Raw genomic sequence first — 12,523 nt, 5'->3', positions numbered from 1 at the left:
AGCGTACTTTTCTGCTGTCTTAAATTTATCATACAACTACCGTATTATTAATTCTGATGAATTCAGCTTAGAGAATGTGCATCAATGTAAGTATGTATTAGTTTATTATGACAATTATTAATATAGGTTGAGTAATTAGCAATCTTTGGATTAATTTTTTCACGTACAAAAACCAATTTCTTGAAATATTTGTCTAAGTTCTAAACATTTGGCGTCAGCCCTGGACACAGATGGTCTAGTCTGGTCTTAACTTCATCCATCTTCTATCCTCTGGAAGTTTTAGCTCTGTTCTGCCACTGATACACAGCAGACAGATTGTGCAGCAGAGCATTCACTATATATTTTATTAATATGAAATTAAAAAGCTGTGACCTTGACCATTTCTTCAACAAATACCTGAAATGTTCCTATCACTGTTTCCAGGATAATACTGTCCAGATTAAGCAGCCTATGAATTCCTGAGTTCCTTCCAAAATACCGAAATGCAAAATTACTAATTTTTCACAATTACTGTGATTGTGAAAGAAGTTGTAAAGAACTCCCATTACAAAACAAATGTAGGAGAACAATGTATTAAATTATAGTTACTACTTTACAAGTGATTCATGGTTAGAGCAACATGTGTCATAACCATTTTTAGTTACATTTTCTTCTCTTTGCGTTTCTTCAAGTACCAACGTATCAACGTTTAATTTATGTTTTAAGTGTTTCTCATGTAGCTAATAATTTTTCTTTTAAAGCAATGTTCCTCAACCCTGCCCAGCATGTTTTAGCTTTATGTCTGCATTAACCCTGATTACACTTGATGGATCATTAACAGGCTTCTGTAGATTTTGGTGACATGCTGAGAAAGTGATTTATTTATCTGAATAAAATGTGTTCTAGCAGAAGAAAAATATAAAAACCTAAAACATGAAAAACTGTAACTAATGAAATTAGTGGCTGTTGTTTTTTTTTTTATTATTATTTTGTAAGCCTGTGACAAATTGAATTTTGTTAATAATCAGGACACAGAAGTAATCTTGAACTTTTGAAGGTGTCCTTGGACGACGATTGGCTGGAGCGGAGTGGAGCTCCGTTCCGGATTGGCTGCAGCCGGGCGTGGTGATGACATGATGTGGAGGAGCTGGTCAAGTCTCCCAGTTTGAATTTTTGCCAAGGCTCCATCTCCCAGTAAATTATGCAAATATCAATGTGTTTGTTCTCTACTGCTGTGATGACACTGGATATGATACATATGATTCATATCAGTTCCATTTTTTGCTGAAACTACAAATCAGTAGTTATGATTAAAACCCCAAAACAAAGGAATTTATAGATGATTCATGAAACCGTTTATATCTTAACCATAAGAGGGACTTATGGACTTATGTTAAACCATAAACATAACTCTACACAACGTATGTATGTGTTACTGTTAAGCTGTTTATATCATTTACAATTTCATAACTTCAGAGGCTCCAAAGCCCTGACAGCCAAGAAAGTCAGAAATAATCAGATTAAAATGAAATATTATAAAAAAAGAAAAAGTGCAATATGCTGAGTTGTGAGCAAATAGAAAAACAGACAGAACCCATGAAAATGTTCAAAAGCTTTTTTTTCTTATTTGAACATGATAGAGAAATAATGACTATCTGTCGTTCTGTAGACCACATTAGTTTTTGCAATGCTGTTTGATAATTATTTATTTCCACCTTGGAGAATGAAATAAATGAACAGAGGAAATAGACTTTCTGGCCAGAATAAGAAGAAAAGGCATTTACCACACATTGTTAAAGGAAAGGCGAAAGCAGAAAATAAGAGAGAAAACTGTGTAACCAAGAGACAGATGGAGAACGCTGGAACGAGATCAAGAGTTAAATAACAGGAGCAGGAAAAACAGAGGAAAATGGATGGAAGCAAACAGATGGAAAGAGACAATAACCAGAGAGGGAACTAAAGAGAGATCAGAGACCAGAAAGAATCTGGAGTAAATATACATGGAGAGAGAAATAAAAGGTAAATCCTGCCTCTTTATTCCCTTACTGTATTCTGACAGTTAAATGAAATTACAGGCTTGTGTACGCTCAGATCCACTTCAGAGAGTTGACAAACCTCTGGCGGCAACTTCAAATCCTTCTCAGCTACTGAACCCAAAGATCCAATGGCTGGCCACTGAACAGAACCGGGAATAAGTTTAGGACAGCTGCTCTCAGAAAAATAAACTTGCTCCAAAATTAAGTTTTAAACGTCAACTCTTCAATATCATCCAACTGTTCACCAGGAAGGCATCCTGCTGTGTATTTCATTATTTCAGAGGGCAAAGCTTGTAAAATGACCAACCTGACTTTTGACACTTGGGTTCAGCAGTTTGCCTTCAGTTTTATATTTTTACTTTACAGAGTGAAATCAGGAAAACCTAAAATAGAAAAGTAAACCTGATGTAGCGCATTCTATATCATACATCTAACTTCAGTTGATGCAAATAATTCATGATTTTTGAGTTTTTAAAACATAACACTATGTAGAATTGTGGTATTCTTTTTTTTTGAGTGTATAATTACTGTATAAGTGTCCTGTTGGTTAAAATCTGTGATTTTAAACATTTTCCTAGAGCTTCTGACCCAGAGTGGGGATTTAAACATAACGACTATCATCTGCTGAATATGGAATACAACTGGTGGTCTATTGATGTTGTCTGAGCAGCCAAACCCATGACAGGTTGCATCAGTCAGTTTAGTTCAATTGAGTTCATTTGCAGTGACAAAATGTCCAACAGGTCAAATTCAAACCACCTGCTTACAATTGGATCCATTCTAACTGATAACAGTCAGTTTATTCTCAGCTTTGTAAATGATCTAAATGTGGGCTAGATGTAATGTTATAACCTTATTGTGGAATATTTCTATCTGTATTTAACCAAGTGAGTTTTAGACAGTGGAATAAAACTAGTGTGAATACAAAACAAACAAAAAAAAAAACACACAAGCCAGCTCTACAATGGAAGGTTTGTACCTAAAAACTTCTTGCTGTCAGAATCATCGCTAAGCAACCTGCTTCCATTGGGAGAGGTACCGAACAACACTGGCATATGTCAAGGTCTGTACATCCTGTCAACATTGTTTTTGGAGTAGAAATCTCCTAAAAACCTGAGACTGGCACCAAGTCATGAGCAAGAAACAAAGCAGAAGCATTTTGGAAATGGCAGAGCTGGTTTGGATGTTTCTGTCAAAAAAAGAATAGGATTTAAAAAGCAGCCTGGTAACAGGCCAAGCTGTAATGACCACTAACTAGATCTTGAATTGGGCTTGTCACTTTATTGTCATATTATAGTTAAAGTCATGTCAGTGCAATGGACTGGCAAATGTATTTTCCAGATAAAGTGATCCGCTCAATGTAACTGAAAAGAAGTGTGATGACCTTCAACCTCGACACCTTCCAACTGTTTGGTTCTCAGATTTTAGCTCAAAAGTCCAAATTAGATTTTTGATTCCATCAAAGGTCTGAAATAGCTAGTTATTAGCAATTCATGGTCTATACCTCCATTTATCTTTCACGCTAAAGGAACAGTACTACAAAATGGGGCAAAAGGGACTGCTAGAGGTCAGGGGAAAAAGAAGGGAGAGGGGGGAAGAAAGAAAGAGAGGAACATTTGAAGTTTCTACATAAGTACATGTTTCAGCATCATTCATGTCATTGTTGTAATAATACCTGTTTTATGCTCCACAAAGCATTTTTTACACTAATTTCAAGTTCAATATAGCATAACATCCAAATTACTGTTAATTCTGAACTACTGAATCACTATACTATTGATATTATCAGTTTTTAGAGGGCCAACAAAATTATAGAACACACATAAATGATCAGTGACATTTATTCACTCTTACACAACGACATTCACAGAGAACTAACAATATACCTCGACATGTATAAAGCAGCGCCTAAAAGCTCACTAAAACATACAAATAGTAACAGAGAAGAAAAGATATTTTAAATATAGAATATAAAACTATTAGTGAGCCAAGCCAGAGCATCCTTCAGTATTCTTCCATTGCATGCAACCTCACATGCACTGATAAAAATAGCTCCACATTTAGCAAAAATAAAACCAAATGCTTAAATTTCAATCCTCTGAAAACTGGAAACTCGCAAAAAACCACAATTTTTTACAGAAAAAAATATTATAAAAATAGGTAGAAAGACCAAAACATATTTTAGTGTATATATCAACAAAACTTAATGTCATTTTCTGTAACTAAACACAGAATAACACAGATTTAGTTTGACAGCAAATTTCAGAAATATAAATAGAGTTCTTTCACTGAAAGTGAACAAAGAGGAATAAAGACCAATCCAGTTATTGATAAGCCCTCATAACATGGCAGTCGGCCTTTTGAAGTTTACAAACAATTATGGGCTTTAAAACACAAATGATGAGATTATATTTACAGATGAAAACTAAAAAGAAAATCTTTCAATCACTGCTTCCCAAGAGACTCTTTCCATTCCAAAACAGTCTGTCCAGAGGCTGGACAGTAGCATTTTCCCTTAATCTGTGTGTGGCCAGTGCTTTTGTTTTTCGCCTGACCACAAACTGAACACTGATAGTGGTAGTCCTGCTTCCATTGGCGCTTTTTGAGAGGCTCCCCTCTTGCCAGGCGTTCCTGGTCTACTGATTCTGTCTCCACTTCCTGGAGCGATTCATGTTGGCTGGAGCCTGATCTGATGGTGATGATGATGCTGAACCAGCAGCAGCTGCTGGGATGGATGAGTGAAGTGGTGGTGTATAGTACCGATACATTTGAACCAGAGAAGATGGCAGGGGTGGGAACTGTCCTTGTCCAAATGAGGTCAAAACTGGAGCTGGTGGACCGAAGCAGAAACCCAAAGAAGCGGATGGCGCTTGTGGCATCTGGTTCTGCTCACAGTAGGACCAAGCAGATGATGGTGGCTGGTCAGTCTGTGGATACAGGAAGCTGGGAGGAACTGCGGCCTGTGAAAAGAGTCCTGGCTGGTATGAGGGAGGATATCGCTGTGCGGAGCCAGCTTTACCACCAACCCGTTGACGGATCAGTGCCTCGCCTTCTCTATTTTCAGGTTCTTTAAACTCCATGCTTGTATGTCCATGTTCCACAGGAAGGGAGGGGAACTGTCTCGCTTCTGGGAAGGAGGCGTCAGCCACGGACACCTTCGGAGGAAGATTCACACCTTGGAGAAGAGTGTCCCTGTCTGTTCTCTTCTGCCGCTCATGTAGCCTGAAAGATAATAGAACATCAATTGTTTCCTTTCAAAGTCAAGCCATCTTTGAAGTTGAATATCTATTGAAAATAAAGGACATCTTACCAAGCACATGTATGGGCCTGGAGTCCTCAAGTAATTGTTTGATGTGACAGTACGTCTGAACAATAGACTGCAGGACGGGTAGAACCTTCCCCTTGCTGTCTTTTGGCCGGTTTCTTGCTTGCTGGTATTCTTTGAACAACTTGAGGCAAATGCACTCAGACACTCTGTTTGAGTCAGGTCTCTGGGCAGCCTGGCCATGGGTCATGAAGAATCTGTGTGACAAACAGGTCAGTCAATTAGCAGAAAAACACATGCTCATTAACACTGATTTGATTGGAGCAGCAATGAAATGCAGTAGAAAAGTTCTTCTCATTTTGATTAGCTCAGCAAACCCGTATTGATCTCCTAAGCTTAATACTAAGAGAAAAAAATATTGTATTTGCAACACATGACTTGGCTTCCATCAGTGAATATGCAATCAAGTTATTCATTGTGTCAAATATTAGACAGGTTACCTTTCAGCTGCTTGCTGACCAGGTGCAGAGCCACTTCATTTCCGGGAAGTCCTCCAAGGTCCTGGTAATGTGCTCTTCTTGCTTTTTAAGGTGTATTTAGCAGGCTGCTTGTCCATAGCATGCAGGTTAGAATACAGCTGCAAGACATTTTCTACCTCTGTTGTTGACAACGCAGTTATTGTTCTGTTGAGGCTCAAGCGGTACTCTGCCAAGCTGTCAACTGCCTCCCATCCAGGAAAACCTCTGTAGTCACACCGGGTCTCCTTAAAAGAAAAAATAATTGGTACATAGATACAAATATACACACAGTCATTTCTTTATGTTATGTGAAACAATTTCCTGGAACTGATGGTTGATCGGACTGGATAATACGTATTTCTACCAAAGAAAAAGGCCAACATGCCACAGAAGAAAAAGAGAGAAATAACTCAGTCTAAACCAGTGGTTCCAAACAAGTGCTGCAGAAGCCTTTTAATCATTTAAATAAACTGTTTACAAGCAAGACACCAAAAACATGCAAGGGAGGGGTACATGAGGACCAGGTAAGGGAACCACTGGTTTAAATAAAGTAGATTAAAGCATAAAATCAAGTACTGTTTCAGATTTATTAAGAAAAAATGTTTAGATGCTGAGAAAGATGGAAAAGGGCCAGTAAATCAAGCCAAAGCCTAATCTGGAAATATGATTTTATAACAACAATTACATCCCAAAATTGCCTATTGAACATAATCCAGCAACCAAACAAAGTGTTGCATGCTGTAATGAAACAAAATGAACCCACATAGGTCTCACTCTACCTGGGATACTTGGTCCACCTGGGAAGAGCTACTTGGTCCACTAAAGGAGAGGTCACCAGTAAGCTGACCTCTGGGTGAAGCAGCACTCTGGGAGAGGCAGGACTTGAATCGATACTGGTTTCCTGTAAACACACAGAAGCAACAGTAAATGTTCCTTATATCCTTGGATTGCCAAACAAAAACCAACAACCTTTTTCTCTGCATTCATGATGGCAAGATATTTATTTATTTGTTTCAGTGTAAAGCCATTATATATTAACGTGACACAGCACTTTTCACATATATTTTCAATTATGTCCATTACATTGCGCTTTTGTACAAAAAACATACTAAAATGGAATGTAATTGTTAAGAAAATGTCTAAATACGCAAATGGCCTACACATTAATAAACAATGTTACAAACTGACATTTTTGGCTCTTACAGTATTTATAACATAAAAGTTTGAAATGTTTTTTTTTTTTTTTTTGTTCTTGTTCATCTCATTGACATGATCATCACCCAACTATTCAATAACAATCATCTTCAGTGACAGATGATAATCTCATAAATTATAACAATAGATTGGAAATGCCAATGTAGAAGCATGGAACACATGAGGGTAATTTACTCTGTTAATAAGACAAATTACTCACTAAATAAAAGTGTAATGTAATAAAAGCATTACCTCAGATGACATGGGAGAAGACTCTACCTGGAGAAAATCAATGTTAGAGGATGGCATTTCCAACTGGCTTTCACACTGTAGCATGTCGTGGGGGCTCTCTGAGAGCATGTCAGTGACATCACTGATGGTGACATCAGGACTGTCCTCCTCCTGAGTGTTAGTTGGCACCTCTGACAAAATAACTCCCAGTTCGTTGTCCTGCTGTGGACCTAAGAGGTCTCCTCTGTCTGACTGAGCAAGAAGATACTCCACAGCAATCTGCTCACCTTCAATGATCATAAAGGACATTTGACAATTGTATTGAAAGTGACAAATTTGCTGTACAAAAATTAGCATTTTTGTGGAATTTGTTAGGTAAATGTCCAATACCTGTGGGACAGCCTGGGGGAACAAACTCTGGCAGGAGGGCATGACCCAGCACTTTGTTGCTCAGAGTGTTGAGGTTGGACATCAGACGAACATCATACAGTTTACTGTGGGATCTGCGACTCATATCTAAAGCTTCTTGGGTTCTTTTCATGTTCCATCTGGATCCACCCTCAATCATATACATTTGAGTGTGCGTGGCATTGCTTCTCCATCCTTAAAAAAACAGAGTTGCAAAAATTGGCAGCATTTATAAAATTAAAACTTCTTTGCATTTTTTTCAGAAATTATGCTGATAAACATATTTAGATGTACGGTTAAAATTCTGGCAGGTGTTACAAAAATGAATGACATCAAATATACAAATTCACAGTTTACCTGGTATGAAGGAACACTGGTGTCGATGAAAGCTTTCAACTGAAGACGAGCCCCTGCCACATCTGAAGGTTTGAACTTCTTTGTCTCCCTTTTGTGTTGAGCGAAGCTTGGTGTACAGTTCAACACCAGGTGGATCTTGGATGCATGGCAGGTGCTTCTGCTGCATTTGCCACACACGAGTCATGCTCTCAGGGTTGATCAGGCGGAGACCTGAGGTGTCAGTCAGTTCCCACATGGAGTTTAATAATTCCTGAATGAGGTTCCGGGTTTCTTCTACCCCTCTTGTCCTTCTTCTGCAATGTTTAGCAAGCTCACTGGAATTAATGTTGGCCAAAAGTTGGGCGTCAGTGGGAGGATGACCAGCATATTTTTTCTTCAGCTCTGACCTCTTTGCTTCTTTAAGGCAGCTGACATCATCTCAATCCCATTCAAAAATGCAGCAGGACAACTTGGACAACTAGAATCCTTCTCTAAGAGACTCTATTTCATTTCTATGAAGACCAAGTCTCCTTCCACAATCTGATACAGACTGGGTAAAGGGTTTTTAACGAGCTCTATTGATGTTTAATTGAACGAAGCCTACTGATAATCCTGAGATTTTCTGATCCTTTTTCGTATAAGCTTATGGGGAATTAGCTCAAGTGGTAGAGCGCTCGCTTAGCATGTGAGAGGTAACGGGATCGATGCCCGCATTCTCCAGTATGTTCTTCTGTGTCAGACTTCGTCTTTTCAATTAAGACGGAGTTCCTTGTCAAGTGCCACAATCTGATATAGCCAAGGCAAGTGTTTTTAACTAGCTCTATTGATGTTTAATTGAACGAAGCCTACTGATAATCCTGAGATTTTCTGATCCTTTTTTGTTTTCACTTAAGTATGTGGGGAATTAGCTCAAGTGGTAGAGCGCTCGCTTCGCATGTGAGAGGTAGCGGGATCGATGCCCGCATTCTCCAGTGCGTACTTCTCTAAGAGACCTTGTTTTTTTTCTATGAAGACCAAGTCTCGTTCCACAATCTGATACAGACTGGGTCAAGGGTTTATAACGAGCTCTATTGATGTTCAATTGAACGAAGCCTACTGATAATCCTGAGATTTCTGATCCTTTTTCAAGTAAGCATGTGGGGAATTAGCTCAAGTGGTAGAGCGCTTGCTTAGCATGTGAGAGGTAGCGGGATCGATGCCCGCATTCTCCAGTGCGTCCTTCTCTAAGAGACCTTGTTTTTTTTCTATGAAGACCAAGTCTCGTTCCACAATCTGATACAGACTGGGTCAAGGGTTTATAACGAGCTCTATTGATGTTCAATTGAACGAAGCCTACTGATAATCCTTAGATTTTCGGTCTTTTCAATTAAGACCGAGTTCCTTGTCAACTGCCACAATCTGATATAGCCAAGGCAAGTGTTTATAACAAGCTCTATTGATGATTAATTGAACAAAGCCTACTGATAATCCTGAGATTTCTGATCCTTTTTCAAGTAAGCATGTGGGGAATTAGCTCAAGTGGTAGAGCGCTCGCTTAGCATGTGAGAGGTAGTGGGATTGATGCCCGCATTCTCCAGTGTGTCCTTCTGTAAGAGACTTTGTCTTTTTTATGAACACCAAGTCTAGTTCCACAATCTGATACAGACAGGGTCAAGGGTTTTTAACGAGCTCTATTGATGATTAATTGAACGAAGCCTACTGATAATCCTGAGATTTTCTGATCCTTTTTCGTATAAGCTTATGGGGAATTAGCTCAAGTGGTAGAGCGCTCGCTTAGCATGTGAGAGGAAGCGGGATCGATGCCCGCATTCTCCAGTGCGTCCTTCTCTAAGAGACTCTATTTCGTTTCTATGAAGACCAAGTCTCGTTCCACAACCTGATACAGACTGGGTCAAGGGATTTAACGAGCTCTATTGATGTTTAATTGAACGAAGCCTACTGATAATCCTGAGATTTTCTGATCCTTTTTCATATAAGTACGTGGGGAATTAGCTCAAGTGGTAGAGCGCTCGCTTCGCATGTGAGAGGTAGCGGGATCGATGCCCGCATTCTCCAGTGCGTGCTTCTCTAAGAGACCTTGTTTTTTTTCTATGAAGACCATGTCTAGATCCACCATCTGATACAGACTGGGTCAAGGGATTTTAACGAGCTCTATTGATGATTAATTGAACGAAGCCTACTGATAATCCTGAGATTTTCTGATCCTTTTTCGTATAAGCTTATGGGGAATTAGCTCAAGTGGTAGAGCGCTCGCTTAGCATGTGAGAGGTAGCGGGATTGATGCCCGCATTCTCCAGTATCTCCTTCTCTGAGAGACTTTGTTTTTTTCTATGAAGACCAAGTCTCGTTCCACAATCTGATACAGACTGGGTCAAGTGTTTTTAACGACCTCTATTGATGCTGTTGAATGAAGCCTACTGAAAATCCTGAGATTTTCTGATCCTTTTTCATGTAAGCATGTGGGGAATTAGCTCAAGTGGTAGAGCGCTTACTTTGCATGTGAGAGGTAGCGGGATTGATGCCCGCATTCTCCAAGTCGGTCTCTGTACTGCTAAGTCTTTTACATGTCCCATCATAGGAGATTGAGTATCTCGGGATTTACTGGGGTATGACTCAAGAGCCTATACTCATGACTCAGTTGCCAAAATGGATGTAATGGAATTTGGGTGCTTTGCTCTTTTCTCAACATTATAACAGCTCATGGGAGAACGAAAAGAACAGGTGATACAGCCTTGACTAAAATTGTACATCCTGGATAATCTGCCTCAGACTATCCAAAGTACAGGCCCACAGCAGACTTGACAAGTGTTGGATGAGACATTATGTCCCCACTTTAAGTATCCGACGAGGATGGGATTTGAACCCATGCGTGCTTAGCACAATGGATTAGCTGCCACCTTCTCTAAGAGACTCTATTTCTATGAAGTGTAAGATAGTGTGGTCTAGGGTCCTAAAAGTGAGCCACTTTGTCACAGGGCAATGAGTAATTTTTGCACAGAATTCTTTCAAATTTCGTTGGCATTGATCCTTGGATAATATCATGAGATTTTCTGACCCTTTTTAATGTAAACATGTGGGGAATAAGCTCAAGTGGTAGAGCGCTCGCTTAGCATGTGTGAGGAAGCGGGATCGATGCCCGCATTCTCCAGTGCGTCCTTCTCTAAGAGACTCTGTTTCTTTTCTATGAAGACCAAGTCTCGTTCCACAATCTGATACAGACTGGGTCAAGGGTTTTTAACGGGCTCTATTGATGTTTAATTGAACGAAGCCTACTGATGATCCTGAGATTTTCTGATCCTTTTTCAAGTAAGCATGTGGGGAATTAGCTCAAGTGGTAGAGCGCTTGCTTAGCATGTGAGAGGTAGCGGGATCGATGCCCGCATTCTCCAGTATCTTCTTCTCTGAGAGACTTTGTTTTTTTCTATGAAGACCAAGTCTCATTCCACAATCTGATACAGACTGGGTCAAGTGTTTTTAACGAGCTCTATTGATGCTCAGTTGAATGAAGCCTACTGATAATCCTGAGATTTTCTGATCCTTTTCATGTAAGCATGTGGGAATTAGCTCAAGTGGTAGAGCACTCGCTTAGCATGTGAGAGGTAGCGGATCGATGCCCGCATTCTCCAAGAAATCCTTACTCTGCTAAGTCTTTTACATGTCACATCATAGGAGATTGAGTATCTCGGGATTTACTGGGGTATGACTCAAGAGCCTATACTAATGACTCAGTTGCCAAAATGGATGTAATGGTATTTGGGTGCTTTGCTCTTTTCTCAACATTATAACAGCCATGAGAAATTAAAAGAACAGGTGATACAGCCTTGACTAAAATGTACATCCTGGGTGATCTGCCTCAGACTATCCAAAGTACAGGCCCACAGCAGACTTGACAAGTGTTGGATGAGACATTATTTCCCTCTTAAGTATCCGACGAGGATGGGATTTGAACCCATGCGTGCTTAGCACAATGGATTATCCTTGTTTTCAAGATAGTGTGGTCTAGGGTCCTAAAAGTGAGCCACTTTGTCACAGGTGATGAGTAATTTTGCACAGAATTCTTCAAATTTCGTTGGCATTGATCCTTGGATAATATCATGAGATTTTCTGATCCTTTTTATGTAAGCATGTGGGGAATTAGCTCAAGTGGTAGAGCGCCGCTGCATGTGAGAGGTAGCGGGATCGATGCCTGCATTCTCCAGTGCGTGCTTCTCTAAGAGAACTTGTTTTTTTTCTATGAAGACCATGTCTAGATCCACAATCTGATACAAACTGGGTCAAGGGATTTTAACGAGCTCTATTGATGATTAATTGAACGAAGCCTACTGATAATCCTGAGATTTTCTGATCCTTTTTCGTATAAGCTTATGGGGAATTATATCAAGTGGTAGAGCGCTCGCTTAGCATGTGAGAGGTAGCGGGATCGATGCCTGCATTCTCCAGTGCGTCCTTCTCTAAGAGACTCTATTTCGTTTCTATGAAGACCAAGTCTCGTTTCACAACCTGATGCAGACTGGGTCAAGGGTTTTTAACGAGCTCTATTGATGTTTAATTGAACG

General features: G+C 39.6%; 1 long non-coding RNA gene and 3 other non-coding genes across 4 annotated transcripts; 3 read left to right on the top strand and 1 right to left on the bottom strand.

Annotated features, from left to right (window-relative positions):
• Nucleotides 1–4,092: 4,092 nt before the first annotated feature.
• Nucleotides 4,093–6,662, bottom strand: LOC122837350. Its single transcript, XR_006371760.1, has 4 exons — nucleotides 6,578–6,662; nucleotides 5,781–6,043; nucleotides 5,326–5,537; nucleotides 4,093–5,237 (listed from the first exon to the last, which is right to left on the bottom strand). It is a non-coding gene; the product is annotated as an uncharacterized LOC122837350 (long non-coding RNA).
• A 2,203-nt stretch (nucleotides 6,663–8,865) lies between these two features.
• On the top strand, nucleotides 8,866–8,938 carry trnaa-cgc. Its single transcript has one exon. It is a non-coding gene; the product is annotated as a tRNA-Ala (tRNA).
• Nucleotides 8,939–9,709: 771 nt separating this feature from the next.
• On the top strand, nucleotides 9,710–9,782 carry trnaa-agc. The gene has a single exon. It is a non-coding gene; the product is annotated as a tRNA-Ala (tRNA).
• A 167-nt stretch (nucleotides 9,783–9,949) lies between these two features.
• Nucleotides 9,950–10,022, top strand: trnaa-cgc. The gene has a single exon. It is a non-coding gene; the product is annotated as a tRNA-Ala (tRNA).
• The last annotated feature ends 2,501 nt before the right edge of the window (nucleotides 10,023–12,523 follow it).

Source organism: Gambusia affinis, linkage group LG09 (genome assembly GCF_019740435.1).
Source record: "Gambusia affinis linkage group LG09, SWU_Gaff_1.0, whole genome shotgun sequence".
NCBI lineage: Eukaryota > Metazoa > Chordata > Actinopteri > Cyprinodontiformes > Poeciliidae > Gambusia > Gambusia affinis.
The sequence above is the reverse complement of the archived record's forward strand: the minus strand, read 5'-3'. Positions and strand labels throughout refer to the sequence as shown.